We start from the raw sequence: 13,414 nt of genomic DNA, 5'->3' as shown, positions 1-13,414 counted from the left end.
CTCGGATTACCCTCAGAGTTCTTCCAAGAAGTCGAGTTCTTTTTTATTTGGGCTCGATAACATGGCAAAATCCTATCAAGGACAGTTCGAAAGACCTTTCAATCCAAGATGCGGGATACCACTGATAGGAGCTCAGGAGGGTCTCGTGCTAACAATAACATCCCAAGACTGCATCATCCACTGGCCAGGTTCTGTTCCTGAAGACAGCAGTACCCAACTAGTCGGCACGACGACGACAGCAATTCTACCCTACCAAGAAGGAGACTCGATCTACGACACCGAGGCATCCACTAAAGTTATTAGCAACTCCGACAGCGTGAAAGCTAACGCCAATAATAGAGCGACTCATGCGCGAGAAGTGCTCATGGTTCGACGACCGCGGTCACCATTAAATCCCCCAGAAGCACCCGATGTCAGATCATCAGATGAATCTGAATCCAACATATCACCTTTTGCCCAAGGCTACGACGGAGAAACAGATAGTCAGAAACAAGCTAGAGAAAGAAAAAACAAGTTGAAGCAAGGGCGTCAACACCATGCTAGGCAGCGCAGGGAAGCTTGGATCAGACACGAGTCAGAATTGGCTGAGTACGACAAAAGAAAATCGCAATGAGAAGTCGAAGGGAGACGCACGGCGAATACACCTTACGATAAGATTCGAGAAGCACTAGAAGAACTCGGAAAAACTTCACACCCCAGTGAGAAGTATGAACAGCTCCAGGACTTGCTCCGATCGACGATCCCGAAAACACACGAAGAGAGAGCTCGATCAAGACTACCCGCAAGATCAACAACCCACAGACAAGAAGATCAAAATCAAAGGAAATCCGCTTTCGAAAGACTTGGGCCAGGTGGAAGCCATGACGAAGGAAGTAGGAAGGAACATAATCAGGGCCACCGATTTGAACAACCCAGGAAGACTAGGAGTAGGGTACCTACCCAGACAATCTCGCAAGATTATCTCCGTCAGAACGACAGCTGGCCAGAAGAAGGTGCCGAATCCGAATTCAAAGAAACCAAGACACACGACAGATTCCCCTGTTTCACGAACAGGCTTGCATTAGTACAATTACCTCACAAATTCAAACCGTCTAACCACTCCAAGTATGATGGCAAAACCGAACCAAGGCAATGGCTCAGAATATATTCACAATCAATTGAACTAGCCGGAGGAGATGACGATATCAAAACCCTTTTCTTTCCCATGGCACTGGAAGCCATGCCTCTCCAATGGTTCGACAAACTAAACCCAGGATCTATCAGAAATTGGGAAGATTTGCAAAGAGTTTTTTGTGAGAATTTTGCAGGAATCATTACACATCCAATCACCCATGCAGAATTAAAAGGACTCAAGCAAAAGGGAGGTGAAAGTCTCAGAGATTACTATCGACGATTCGGCGAACTACGAGCTCAAGTGCATGACATAACCGAACGAGAAGTAATTGAAGCTTTCTCTCACGGAATCATGGCTAGGTGGCAATTTCAAGATTTCTGCAAAGAAAATCCGAGAAACAATGAAGAATTCAGACGAACAGTAGAAAAGATGATTACTGCAGAAGAAAAAACACGGGAAAGGTTCCCGGACAGAAACAACCAGGACAACTCGGACAAGCAAAATCATCGAAATAGCAGACATCAAGAAAGAAAACGTAGACCAGACAATACTGTGGCAATGGCCGACAAATCAAAGAAGTTTACCAAACCTAGAAGATATGATGACATTGAAAACATACGTTGCCCATTGCACCCTAGTGGGAGGCACACCATCGGAAATTGCTATACGTTCAAAGATCGATACACAAGAAAAAATAGTAAGGAAGACACCAAGGAGGACAATCAGAAAAGAGAAGAAGACAACCACGAGGACAAAGGATTCCAAAAACCTAGGGGAACGGTAGCAGTGATTTTCTCAGGGGCTCCGGATTGCAGAAGCAAACATCAAGAAAAACTAGCACTACGGACCATTATGACAGCAGAACCGGCTACACCAAGATACCTCAATTGGTCACAGTATCCTATCCAATTCACCAGAGAAGACCAATGGACTAGCGTGGGAAACGCAGGCCATTATCCATTGGTTCTGGATCCAACTATAGCTGGTATGACCGTCACCAAAGTACTAATCGATGGAGGAGCTGGGCTTAACATCATCTTTTCAGAAACTCTAAGGAAAATGGGACTACAACTCGCCAGGATGATTACACCAACAAGCACACCTTTTTACGGAATAGTACCCGGCAAAGCAGCCATACCACTCGGACAAATTACTTTACCTGTTACCTTTGGAACTCCTTCAAACTACCAAACAGAGTTTATCAAATTCGAAGTCGCCGACTTCGATTCATCATATCATGCAATCCTAGGACGTCCGGCACTAGCCAAATTCATGGCAATACCACATTATCCGTACTTACTGCTTAAGATGCCAGGACCCCACGGTATCCTTTCTCTTCGAAGCGATTTAAAGCGCGCTTTTGACTGCGACGTTCAGGCGATCCAAATTGCAGCCAAAGCACAAGCTGACAATGGAAGAAAAGAAATAGCCACAATCGCGGCGGAAACAAGCCAAGAAGAATTAGAAATACCAGCTAAAAAACCCAGTATCATCGCACCACCAAAAGAAGCCGACGTCAAGCAAATCGACTTAGGCACGGGCGACACCTCCAAGACAGCAACTATCAGTGCTCACCTCTCGGAAAAATAGGAACTCGCGCTCACCAACTTTCTTTGGGACAACAAAGATATCTTCGCTTGGAAGCCAGCCGACATGCCAGGAGTCCCAAGAGAGTTGGCTGAGAAAAGAATTGATGTTAACAAAAGCTCCAAACCTGTAAAACAACGGCTACGACGATTCTCACCCGACAAGAAGGCAGCAATTAAAAGGGAAATAACAAAACTGATGGCAGCCGGATTCATCAAGGAGATCCTACATCCAGACTGGCTAGCAAACCCGGTCCTTGTACAGAAGAAAAACACGGACGAGTGGCGCATGTGCGTCGATTACACAGATCTCAACAAACATTGCCCAAAAGATCCGTTCGGACTACCACGCATTGACCAAATAGTTGACTCGACAGCAGGATCTGCATTATTATCTTTTCTCGATTGCTATTCAGGGTATCACCAGATCGCACTAAAAGAAGAAGACCAGAGCAAGACATCTTTCATCACCCCGTTTGGTGCCTACTGCTACAAGACCATGTCGTTTGGACTAAAAAACGCTGGCGCCACGTACCAAAGAGCTATCCAGACTTGCCTTGGGAATCAAATCGGTGAAAATGTGGAGGCATACGTGGACGATGTGGTGGTGAAAACAAAAAACCCAGACACTCTAATTGAAGATTTAAAGCAAACGTTCAAAAACTTGAAGAAATGGAGATGGAAATTGAATCCAAATAAATGTGTATTTGGAGTTCCCTCAGGGCAACTACTCGGATTTTTGGTCAGTCAGCGCGGGATTGAAGCCAGCACCAAGCAAATTCGAGCTATAACAGAAATGGGCCCACCTAGAAGTGTCAAAGATGTGCAGAAACTAACAGGATGCATGGCGGCCCTCAACCGTTTCATATCAAGACTCGGCGAAAAGGGGTTACCTTTCTTTAAACTACTAAAGAAGACAGACAAGTTCGAGTAGACAATAGAAGCCGACGAAGCTTTCAAAAAACTTAAAGAATACCTCACTTCACCGCCTATCCTGACACCTCCAAAGAAAGATGAAGATATGATGCTATATATCGCGGCAACTCCCACAGTAATCAGCACAGCAATAGTCATAGAAAGAGAAGAACAAGGGCGTCCGTATAAAGTGCAACGTCCAGTATACTACATCAGCGAAGTACTGTCAGAATCCAAAATCCGGTACCCACATGTACAAAAACTACTCTACGCTTTACTCATTACCTCTCGGAAGCTTCGCCACTATTTCGAAAGCCACAAGATTACCGTAGCGACAGATTTTCCACTCGGAGACATCCTACACAACAAAGACGCCACAGGGCGCATATCCAAATGGGCAGTTGAAATTGGAGCTCTGGACATCAATTTCACCCCACGGAAAGCAATCAAATCTCAAGCCCTCGCCGATTTCGTGGCCGAATGGACAGAGATTCAACAGCCCTTATCAGATACAATCCTCGACCATTGGAAGATGTACTTTGATGGATCACTCAAACTAGGCGGGGCCGGAGCAGGCGTTCTCCTCATTTCTCCAGAAGGAAAACAACTCAAGTACGTCCTTCAGATATTGTGGCAAGCTACAAATAACGAAGCAGAATATGAAGCCCTCATCCACGGGCTACGAGTCGCGATTACCCTCGGAATAAAAAGATTACTCGTATACGGCGACTCAGCAGTGGTCATCAACCAAGTCAACAAAGATTGGGACTGCACCAAAGAAAACATGGGTGCTTATTGTGCCGAAATACGGAAACTTGAAAAACACTTCCAAGGATTAGAAATTTTACACGTTCTACGCGATTCAAACATTGCAGCAGATGTCCTTGCCAAGCTCGGATCAGACAGAGCAAAGGTTCCACCCGGCGTATTCATAGAAGAGCTATCAGTTCCCTCTATCAAACAACCCGGTGAAACAACACATGAAATTCAGGCTAAAGGCGTTCAGATCTTGATAATCAACACTTCATGGACTCAAGTTTTCATCGACTATATCAAAGAAAACAAATTACCAGCAGATAAGGCGGAAGCCACCCAAGTCATTCGCAGAAGCAAAAACTACGTTCTAGTAGGAGATAAACTTTACAGAAGAGCAGCATCATCAGGAGTACTCCTAAAATGTGTTTCGTTTCAAGAAGGTAAAGAGATCCTAGACGAAATACACTCAGGTTGCTGTGGAAATCATGCCGCTTCAAGGACACTAGTTGGCAAAGCATTTCGCACCGGATTCTACTGGCCAACCGCTTTGAAAGACGCAGAAGAGCTTGTCAGAAAATGCAAAGGTTGCCAAATGTTTGCAAGACAAGCCCATGTACCAGCTCACAATCTTATCTGCATCCCACCCGCTTGGCCTTTTTCCTGCTGGGGGCTAGATCAAGTAGGACCCCTGAAAAAAGCAAAAGGCGGCTTCGAGTACATCTTTGTGGCAATCGACAAGTTTACCAAGTGGATTGAATACAAACCACTCGCGAAATACAGCGCGACCAAAGCAGTCGAGTTCATCCAAGACATTATGCACCGCTTCGGCATGCCAAATCGAATCATCACAGACCTAGGCTCACCCTTCACAGCTACAGAATTCAAAAGCTGGGCTCAAGACTGTGGTTTCAGAATAGACTATGCGTCCGTTGCACATCCAAAAGCCAACGGACAAGTAGAAAGAGCTAATGGACTCATACTAGCCGGATTAAAACCAAGGTTATACGAAGAACTAGTGGACTATGGGTCCAAATGGATTGAAGAACTACCGAAAGTAGTGTGGGGGCTACGAACTCAAATAAGCAGAGCAACAGGCCACTCACCTTTCTTCCTAGTTTACGGGTCAGAGGCCGTACTACCCGCCGACTTGATCTGGACATCCCCGAAAATAGAACAATATGATGAAGGAGAAGCAGAACACACAAGAAGATTAGAACTCGACAGCTCAGAAGAAGTCAGAATAAACGCTACCCTCCAATCAGCTAGATACCTACAAGGTTTAAGACGGCACTACAACAAGAGTACCCAATCTCGATCACTACAAGTCGGAGACTTAGTGCTAAGAAGGATACAAAAGACTGATGGACGACATAAGCTACTCAGTCCTTGGGAAGGCCCGTTCATTGTCACAAAAGTCACTGGACCCGGCACATACAAGTTAATGACCGAAGATGGAAAAGAAATCAGCAATACATGGCACATCAGCCAGTTAAGAAGATTCCATGCGTAAAAACAACTCAGGAAAAAACAGACATGCAAGCCACAAGGGACCTACGTTCACAATCAACGAAAGACAATACTCTTCAACAACATATGTATTAGTTTATACTCATGATCAATAAAGATGATATTCATCCACAGCATGTCTTATCACGAACTCCAACGGGTTGTTTTCACGAAAAAGCAAAATGGCTGAAAACATGCCTGAGCATTCCGGCCGAGAGCAAAATAGCTGAAAAGATGCTTGAGCCCGCCGATGAGGGTAGCTAAAAGCTAACACCCGAAACAAAAAGCAAAATGGCTGAAAATATGCCTGAGCATTCCGGCCGAGAGCAAAATAGCTGAAAAGATGCTTGAGCCCGCCGATGAGGGTAGCTAAAAGCTAACACCCGAAACAAAAAGCAAAATGGCTGAAAACATGCCTGAGCATTCCGGCCGAGAGCAAAATAGCTGAAAAGATGCTTGAGCTCGCCGATGAGGGTAGCTAAAAGCTAACACCCGAAACAAAAAGCAAAATGGCTGAAAACATGCCTGAGCATTCCGGCCGAAAGCAAAATAGCTGAAAAGATGCTTGAGCCCGCCGATGAGGGTAGCTAAAAGCTAACACCTGAAACAAAAAGCAAAATGGCTGAAAACATGCCTGAGCATTCCGGCCGAGAGCAAAATAGCTGAAAAGATGCTTGAGCTCGCCGATGAGGGTAGCTAAAAGCTAACACCCGAAACAAAAAGCAAAATGGCTGAAAACATGCCTGAGCATTCCGGCCGAGAGCAAAATAGCTGAAAAGATGCTTGAGCCCGCCGATGAGGGTAGCTAAAAGCTAACACCCGAAACAAAAAGCAAAATGGCTGAAAACATGCCTGAGCATTCCGGCCGAGAGCAAAATAGCTGAAAAGATGCTTGAGCCCGCCGATGAGGGTAGCTAAAAGCTAACACCCGAAACAAAAAGCAAAATGGCTGAAAACATGCCTGAGCATTCCGGCCGAGAGCAAAATAGCTGAAAAGATGCTTGAGCCCGCCGATGAGGGTAGCTAAAAGCTAACACCCGAAACAAAAAGCAAAAATGGCTGAAAACATGCCTGAGCATTCCGGCCGAGAGCAAAATAGCTGAAAAAACGCTTGAGCCCGCCGATGAGGGTAGCTAAAAAGCTAACACCCGAAACAAAAAGCAAATGGGCCAAGTCGACCGAAGTCTAACTTCAAAAGACCCTCCAGCACTTCGTTCCGAAAAGCAAGAGGCTCGGGGGCTACATCCAGATAGGAATACTTTTTCCTCACAAAAGCACAAGCGCCACTCAAGAAAGCACTCGGACAACGAAGTTTGTCGAGGCAACTTTCTATACCGAATCGTTTTCTATACCGAGTCGTTTTACACAGCGCAGGCGAAAGGTTGTTAACACAAAAGATCTATATCTAACAAGTCATAGCACGGACAAAGCACTCGACGAATCACAAAGGAAAGAAGAAAATAAAAGTACTCGACAAATCGAGGGGCCTCGTCAGAATAACACACAGAGTTGTCTTACGAAGCAGAGACGGGAACAAGACAAGGTACTCAGCAAGTCAAGTAACTTCAACCACACCCATGCAAAGAATACATCAACAAAGATAAAGAATCTTCATTTAAAAAGAAGTGTAATATTACAAGAGGACGCTCAACCGAGTCAGGCGTTGTCATCAAAAAGAGAAATATCAATATTTAGACTATCTACAACCCTACTGGCTAGATCTTCAACCTCAGGTTCCATCCTTTCAACGGCGTCAAGATATTCTTGGCTTTCAGCTTCTTCTGCTATTTTGGAGAGGGGCGCTTCTGGAGCAAGGACCCGGACCTGGGCCAGCACATTCTTGGTACATACTTGGGCACACCTCTTCGCGAACTCTTGGAAACGAGTCGGAATCCAGGGAATGAACTGCGCCCAAGATTGCCCGTCATCCGCTGGAGTCCGAAGGACATCGGCCACCGAGCGAAAAGATTTCCACAAGGCATTCCAATTCTCGGTAGCCGTCGCCAGCTTCCCGGACAAGCCTTCAATGGTTTTTTGGGCCTGCACAAGATCTCTGTCAGCTCCACGCCTAATCAGCCTAGTAAGGGCGAGTTCTTCCTCAGCATGAGTGTTTACCTCCTCAGCTCTATTATGACTAGAACGGACAAGGGCCTTCATTTCATCGATACTCTCCGAGAGCTTTTGTTTCTCAACTCGGAGAGCTAGACAGAACATCAAAGAACAAGTCAGCGGAAAAAGAAGTCAAAATACAAGAAGAAACAGGCAGAACCCGCGGCACCTTTGCATTCATTCTTCACAGACTCCACCGCAGCATCTCTCTGTTTCTCCGTCTCCACTACCCGGGCGCGAAGGGCTTTCTCCTCCTTTTGGTGCAATTGACGCTCCGTCTCCAACTCAACCCGGAGAAGGTCAAGATCGGCTTTCAGAGCGTCCACCTCCGAAGACAACTTCCTCTCATTTTCAGATGAGAAAAAGAAGCTAGAATGATCACGAGAAAAAGACTGAGCAGAAAGAGGCAAAGAGAAACAAGGCGTAAGGATAGAAGAAAAACAAGCATGCGAAAGAGAAGTGGCAGTAAAATTTACCTGGAGCTTTTCACCAAAAGAAGTCGCGAGGGTCGACAAGCTCCCCCAGGCTGCGGTCAGCTCCGATAACCGATGAGTGGCATCAAACTGTTGCACCACGTCATCGGACAGGGAGGGGCCGCCGGAGGCAAAAGAGGGGGAAAAAGAAGCCGGCTGGGGTGAAGCAGGAGCGACCAGAGCAACCTCCAGGGAAGCCGGAGCCAAACCCCCAGAAGAACCCGGCGCGATAGCCACAGTTACCTCCGGAGCGACCAAGTCCGCGACTCCGCCAGGTAGCTCTGAAGCCCCCGCCGTGACTTCATCAACAGAATGTTGTGAGTCTCGAGGCTCAGAACTCGTTGGCACGGCGGGAGGCAGAGAAGAAGTCGATGAAGAAATTAGAGAAGACGAAGCACTGAAAAGTGATAAAAGGAAGCACCAATAAGAACCAGAGGAAGGAAGATAAAAGCCAAAAAGATGAAGCAAGAATCTACTCACCCGACTACTTTTTTCTTTGCGAAGCCAAGAGAAGGCCTCGCAGGGGGAACCACGATGGCGAAGACGTCCCCGCCACCCAGCGACGGGAGCGGGACAGCCGACAGCGGAGCCACGGAAGAAGTCGGAGCTGGAGCCATGGAAGAAATCCGCACCGGAGGAGCAGTACAGCTCGGGGCAGAAGCAACCAAAGAACTCGACCCCGGAGCTTCGGAAGAAGTCGGCGCGAGAGCCTCGGAAGAACTCACACCCGACCTCCGATTACTTCAAAAAGTTCAAGACTAAAATTAAAAACAAAGAGGAAAAATTCAATGCGACAAGAATATGAAAAACAACTCACCGCCGCATGATGAGGGGAACTTCATCATCCTCTTCTTCCTCAGCCAGCGAAACCAGAGCACCTGCTGAAAAAGAGATGAAAAGTACTCGGTTCAAGAGAGAAACATGAAAATAAAAGAACAAAGAATACTAAATGTGCTCACCTAAGAGCATGCTAGCAACAACTGGAGTACCTGAGGGAGTACTTGGTTTGCGAGGCTTCTTGGAGACAGGCAAGCCAGATGAGGACCCGTCCATTCGCCCCCTCTTCGGGACACTGCGAGGACCGCGAGGGACTAGACGAGGAATATACTCTTCATATACATCATCAAATCTGAAAGAAACCCCAGGAAGGGCTGTAAAAGTTTGAGACTTACTAATTGCAGAAGTACCGGCTGAACGATCCCCAGTCTCCGCCACAGCAGGGAGAACATCAAGGGGGATCGGATCAACAAAGTTCCGCCCAAGCACCTACGAAAAAAGACAAAACACCAAGACAAGGAAAAACTAAGCAAGAACGGACGCAGAAAGAGTACATAAAAAACTCAAATAAAAAGAAAAAGGAGGATAGGCAACTCACAGCTGGGGGCGGGTTGTTGGCCGAGTACTCAGGGACAGCAGGAGGAATGACGCTCACTCCTTTCAGCATTTTTTGGAGACGCTCGAGTACCTCCTCATCGGTCAGCTCAAGAGCTGGGACCATACGTGAAGAATCCTCGGCCCCAGAATACTCAAAGCCGAGATGTCCCCGCTCTTTCAAGGGCTGAACCCGACGACGAAGAAAACTTGAGACAATACCAAAGCCGGTCAATCCTTGTTGTTTCAGCGTGCTAATCCTATCAAGGAGTGGTTGGATCGCTTGAATCTCAGCAGGAGACTCAAGCTTCTTGTCCCACCGGTCGTTTGCCACAGGACCAGACCCGGAATGAACAACAAGAGAAGGGATCAAATTGGCAGCATAAAACCACTCGGCGCGCCAATCCTTGACAGAATCGACCAAGTCATAATCAAAAAACTTGATTTTGAGACCTTGGCGAAACTGAATCCCGCAGCCGCCAAGGACACTGGTTTCCTCACGGCGGGGTTGAGGTTTCAGGCGAAAGAAAAAACGAAAAAGAGATAGAGAAGGAGGGATCCCAAGGAAGGCTTCACAAAGATGAACAAAAACAGAAAGATGGAGAACGGCATTGGGGGTTAGATGGTTCAAACTAACCCCGAAATACCCAAGAAACTGATGAAGAAAGACAGAAGCAGGAAGACAGAGACCAGCGCGGACAAAAGAAACAAAAAGGACAATCTCACCAGGACCCAGGGCCGGAACCCGATGCTCGCCCGGAACTATCCATTCAGCGATGACTTTGTTCTGGATCAAGCCATCACTAACGAGCTCGCGCAGCTGGTCTTCGCTGGTTGTTGGAGCCGGCCAAACCTTCTGAGCTGCCCTCATGGCCACAAACTCCTGGTTTTCAATCAAAGACAACGACGACTCCTCGTCCACGAAGGTCGCCTGAGATTTGCTTGCGGTCTTCTTCTTTCCCATGAATTGGCGGAAGCAACAAAGGAGCTAAGGAGGATGAAGCTAGAATGATGGTGCTAGGGCGATAACGACAATGACGGCGGCGGTTTTCTGAGAACTAGGGTTTAAAGGAAAGAGCTAGGTGACAAGGAAAAGGAAGATAAAAGGTCTTTAAATAGATTTCTCAGTGATACAAACGGCCCATAAGGCCCGTTAAAGCACATCGTGGGAAAGCAACGGTCCATTTACCGACGCAGCTAAAACGACGGAGGGCACGAATCCACACAACGGTACGAACCAACGGGCAGATTTCAGACTTATCCGCAACAACGCAGCAGGGTTATCAGATGACCACAGGAACAACTCGTTGAACCAAGAAGAAAGAAAGGGCTACCTCACGAGTAACAAAAGAACCCGGTTATATAAGAAAGAACTCGGTAGTCTCATGAATGACAGGAATCACAATAGAAGAGTCAAAGACAACTCAGAAGACAAGATTCGTTACATTACAATCGACTTCAAAAATAGAAGATTACAAACCCTACAAGACCCAACGAACTCGGCACCACGAAAAGCAAAGTAGCAAAGAGGAACACGGGCACGACTAGGCTCTGGAACGACTACGTGTCCCAAATTGCTACTCAGAAGGACAGACCGCCATCAGCTACACTGTTTTCTTCAAAGGACGAACGCAGTGCATCCAAGGCGGAAATCGGCAGCACGGCAAGGCAACATGGAGCAGAGAAGGCCAGCGGGCATCTGTCTACCCAAGACCGATGTGATGCTGGATATGGTGTTGATCTGCACCGGACGGTCTCAAGACAGGCGACGAGGATCAACCCAGAACTGCCGGATGAAGGAACGAAGCCCACATCACAAGACTTCCTCCAACTACCACCACGTACATCCTGGCACAATGCTGTCGCGGGATTAGCCTACCTCTAATCCCTATCACAAGACTTCCTCCAGCTACGACAAGACACATAGGAACTACAAAATACGCCCGAGGGCTGCTCTACTTCACAAACTACCATGTTCACAACCAAGAAGGTTTCAACAGAATGTCCAATGGATGAAAGCAAGCACTCTGGGACAGTATTTATAGGCCAAAGGATCGGCGCACATAGACCAAGAGTACCAACGAAATAAGCCCAACGAAGGACACAGTGAAAAGACAGGACTCAATAATGGATGACTCAGGCGAGAAGAAACAGTACTCGAAGACGGGCATATTCGGAAGAATATACCAGCACAGTACAACCCGTGAACAAAAGGCATTTACGCTCAACCACCACCATACAACTACATCTGGCAACAGCAGACTATCAAAGAATACGCCAAGACCTCGCATCCGAGTTCTTCCCGAACAAAACAACCCGGACATAAGCTCGGAGGCTGCATGCCGCGAAACTACTCGGATAACGAAATAATCCAAGTCTCGGAGACTACTTCAGAACACAAATTCTTCAAACAACATAAAGGATCAAGACCCTCCAACTTTTTGTTCCAAATAGCAAGAGGCTCGGGGGCTACACTCAGTGAGTGCACTTTTTCTTCGAAAAAGCGCACGTCACTAAAAGACTTCCTCAACGCAGACCACTTCAAGACATTACGACAAAAGAACCCGGAACGATCCATATTCGAGTTCTTTTTAATACAACTTCAGCGAACAATCAGAGCAACTTCAAGACAAGATCCTCCAGCTCCTTGTTCCAAATAGCAAGAGGCTCGGGGGCTACAACCAGATGGATGTATTTTTTCTTAAAAAAGCACTCGCGACTCAAAGATCCCAAGAAGCGCTACAAGGTTTCACTCTAGAAAGCACTCGGATGACATTTTGTTCCTACCCAACAAGACTTGAAGGAGCAAAGCGAGACTATCGGAGCTCAACCATGAAGTGCTCGGGGGCTTGTCGATGCGGGACCCATAGGATACCCCGCAAGGGAGAGAGAAGATCTAGTCCAACTAAGATTCTTCCCATGTAATTTTAGTAGTATAACTATTAAGTAATCCTACTAGGAAATCTCATTATAAACCGACTAGGACTCTGGCCTCCTGACTATATAAAGGAGGGCAGGGCTCCTGAGACAGAGGACAATTGTACAACACGACTCTTGACAATCAATCTAACGCAAAGGCTAACGCCGACTGGACGTAAGGTTATTACTCGATCCACGATCGAGGGCCTGAACCAGGATAAATCGACTGTGTCTTGCGTTAACCATCGAGTTCGTCATACGCCGAAGCCCGAACATACTGCCCCGGGTACCCCCGTGGCAGGCTATCGGTGGTAAAACATCGACACCATCCACAGCACCAGGTGGAACAAATGCAACTAGAGCCTCGCTCGGTTGCCTAACAAAATCCAAAGCACAGTCCCGCCCGGTCTCGAATTATCATCCATATATATTCCATGTGATAGTTATATGATAATAAGAACAATAATATCTTTCCTATCTCTCATGAGTGATAGGTAATCACTCGACTTCTACCAGAATCCTTTTAGCATAGCAATCTACACAATCCTGACATACTAGTAGGACTCATAGGATAAGGATATATATATATATGTATGTAAGTGGTTTTCATTCAACTCCTTAAAACTTAATGCACAAGCATAAAATAAAGTGCAGAATAATAGGGT

At 46.6% G+C, this 13,414-nt stretch overlaps 1 long non-coding RNA gene across 1 annotated transcript; it reads right to left on the bottom strand.

Annotated features, from left to right (window-relative positions):
* Nucleotides 1-9,092: 9,092 nt before the first annotated feature.
* LOC136537790 (uncharacterized) lies at nt 9,093-9,703 on the bottom strand. Its single transcript, XR_010779140.1, has 4 exons — nt 9,632-9,703; nt 9,449-9,550; nt 9,277-9,340; nt 9,093-9,200 (listed from the first exon to the last, which is right to left on the bottom strand). It is a non-coding gene; the product is annotated as an uncharacterized lncRNA (long non-coding RNA).
* Nucleotides 9,704-13,414: the final 3,711 nt, after the last annotated feature.

The sequence above is a fragment of the Miscanthus floridulus genome, chromosome 2, assembly GCF_019320115.1.
Source record: "Miscanthus floridulus cultivar M001 chromosome 2, ASM1932011v1, whole genome shotgun sequence".
Classification (NCBI taxonomy): Eukaryota; Viridiplantae; Streptophyta; class Magnoliopsida; order Poales; family Poaceae; genus Miscanthus; species Miscanthus floridulus.
The sequence above is the reverse complement of the archived record's forward strand: the minus strand, read 5'-3'. Positions and strand labels throughout refer to the sequence as shown.